Source organism: Mus musculus, chromosome 13 (assembly GCF_000001635.26).
Source record: "Mus musculus strain C57BL/6J chromosome 13, GRCm38.p6 C57BL/6J".
Classification (NCBI taxonomy): Eukaryota; Metazoa; Chordata; class Mammalia; order Rodentia; family Muridae; genus Mus; species Mus musculus.
Window position 1 is genome coordinate 53,648,585 of NC_000079.6, and position 2,962 is coordinate 53,651,546.

At 45.2% G+C, this 2,962-nt stretch overlaps 1 long non-coding RNA gene across 1 annotated transcript; it reads left to right on the plus strand.

Moving 5' to 3' along the window:
• 4930555G21Rik (RIKEN cDNA 4930555G21 gene) lies at positions 1 to 1,497 on the plus strand. Its single transcript, NR_131010.1, has 3 exons — positions 1 to 39; positions 724 to 922; positions 1,198 to 1,497. It is a non-coding gene; the product is annotated as an RIKEN cDNA 4930555G21 gene (long non-coding RNA).
• The last annotated feature ends 1,465 nt before the right edge of the window (positions 1,498 to 2,962 follow it).

Below are 2,962 nucleotides of genomic sequence, written 5' to 3' on the forward strand. Positions count from 1 at the left end.
ACTCGCATTTTCTGTTACGTGAAGTGCAGAGCTTGGCCTGTAGGTCCCTTCCCTTGTGAGCCTCTCCTGGGGAGGAGATGATGGGTCCCTAGAGGGGAAGAAGTGAAACTCTTGCTTCTGGCATCATCCCTTTTAAGCCCTCAGCCCCCTTCACGCTATGATTTTCCTTATAGACTACAACTCTCAAATCTAAAGGGACAGGAACAGAATGTTTCTGGCTTCCCAGGAGGCTAGGCGACATGGGACAACAAATGACCCACATTGTGGCCAAGCTTAGCTAAATCAGCCAGACTCAACTCTAATTCTAGACATTAGACCGGTCACAGAGACCGGGGCCGTTCTCCTCAGCCCATCCTCCCTTCTGAGTTTAATTACACAAATCCTTTTACTGCCTCCCTATCCTGCGGAAACAGGAGTCTTTATGAATTGTAACTGAAGGACCACAATCTATATTCCATTGAGCCTTATCTCGGTTACTTCAGAAAGTAAGTGAGCAAACGATGGATGAGGATCAAGTACTTATCTAATAAACGACCTTCTCCCCCTTCGTTTCCTGCACAGAAGGCTCTGGGGCAGCTAATCCACGTGGGCTCCACCCACAACCCATTTTCACTTTTATCAGCCTCATAAATCGCCTTTCCAGATTACACAGAAATATACATTGTCCCCCCCCATAATTATTGTAGACCCTCCTCCTAGCTCCCTTTCCGTTTTTTATCTCAGGTAAACCCAGTCATTACTACCATCACTGTGGCTTCCAGAATGTCAGGATTAAAACGGACCGCATGGAGTCTTACGCAAGACTGAGTCCACCAGGCAATTTGAACCAATAAATATCAAAATCGTGTCCGAGCAAAGGAAAGTTCACCCGACATTCTACCAACGGGAGTGTGAAGAGTTTTCCAGCTTGGCCTTCACCCTGGTGACCCTGATTACTTGTCCTTTTTATTCCCTGGAGAAATTAGAAGCCCAATTGTAGAATGCTGTCCTGAGTTGAAGATGGTACCTCAAGCCTAGAGTAGGGCATTTGGCTGCTGATGCAGCCTGCTTCCTACTGCTATCTACGTGGCTTGTTCAGATGCCGCAGCTGAGCCAGTGTACCCTGCAATTAGCAATTCTTTTTTTATTGGTTGATATGGGCTTTAGGCCAAGAGAAGTTGGGATTAAATCAATATTCCTCTTATTATGTCATCGCAGGTAAATGAATTATGAAAACAAAGACTCAATATGAAGCTGCCAATGCTAATGACTGGGTAGGATGTGGACGCACAATCAACAAAGGGTGCTCTGTCCCAGGAGGAGGAGTGAGAACTGCCCATTACTAGATCTGGGGGCTGCAAGACCCACCTTTCCCCTACCCTTCAAACCCTGAGCTCACGAATGAGCTTGGAAATCTGGCAAAGCTCCCTGCACTCAGGTTCAGCAGTCTTGAAAACAGCATCTAAACCAACAGCAGGCAAATATAGAAGCTCAGGTATTGAGCACCTGGGGATACTAGACACTGGGCCTGTCACTCATCAAGTGATATACTGTCCATAGTGTCTGATGGTGAAGAGGGTCTGTCTTTAAAATCACACAAGTGGCTTTTTATTTTAGATTGGATGCTGTTCACTATAGACACCCAGACTCTGAGCATGTTTTCCCATCTGTAACATATAAGTTGATAATAGGTATGTTGCCGATTCTCAGGGAGATTGAGAAGATAAATTCAAATCATTGGTGCAAAGTAGATGCTCAATAAATGGTGTTTATAGGGACAAGTCTTCCAGGGCTAGAGAGATGGCTCAGCCATTAAAGGCTAGGCTCACAATCAAAAATACAAGCAACAAGTCTCTCTTCTTCTCTTTCTTTCATGTTACTATCATTTTCATCATCATCTTCTTCACCACCATCATCTTCACCATCATTATAACCATCATGGTGATATCATTATCATCTTCATTGCCATCACCACCTCCTCCTCCTCTTCTTCTTCTTCTTCCTCCTCCTCCTCCTCCTCCTTCTCACTGGTGTTTAGAGTGGAGCTCATTGTTAGATAGTTATAAGAATGAATGGGCAGACAGAAGGGCTGTGTTGTTGATAGAACATAATCCATATGAGTACCTTGGACCCTATAACTGGCAGCCCAATCAGAAGGTGGACTGAGTCAATTAAGCTGTCCTATAAAGTCGAGGGGAAGGCTGTGCCTGTTTCTACTTACCACTGTTGGAAGAATCTGAATCAACCCTTTGGTGAAAAAGTCTCCGTTGACTTCTGAAGACAAGAGTAGTGCCCAGTTGTGTCTGTCCTTCAGGTCCTAGGTGGGGAGAGGTGGGTGGTCAGAGAGAGACGCAGGTATGGGGGGAGGGCAGAATACGGTGAGAGTACTGTCCATCAGTCTTTCTTCCCACCACCAAGTCCACTGATTGAGAAATTAGAGATCAGTTATCATGCCAGAAATAACAGCTTCCAAATAATTTCCTTTGTGCCCAGGAATGGAAAGCTTCCATGGCAAGGGTGAATATATGAAAATATTCAGGGGGACATTTTGGCTCTGAGAGAGTGATTGAGGAGCCAAGCTTTTCAGCACCTTAGTTGAGGTGGTGCCTAACTTGCCTTCCTTCTGGAAGAGAAAGAGAAGCAGCTTTGCACTTCCTGGGTCACCCGTAGGAAGCCCTGGCCCCTGATGATTGGGGGAGATCAGCGCATGATCTCTGACTGACTTTCAAACTTAAGCTAAGTGGTCAGTGTCTACTAACAGCAAATGGCGTTGACTTCCTAGTCCCATCTTGGCATTGTATGGCTCTCAGTGACAGGATTTTTTTGAATCCCGGGTCATGGGCTTCTTATGATAAAGGTTCCTAGAGTTGGAAGAACTGGCCTATGAGTGATTAAAGGTTCCTGGAAGTACAAGACAAAAAATAGAAAAGTCTAATGTTTTGGTTTCTTCTAAGAAGAAAGCTTGTGATCTTGGCAGGGAAAC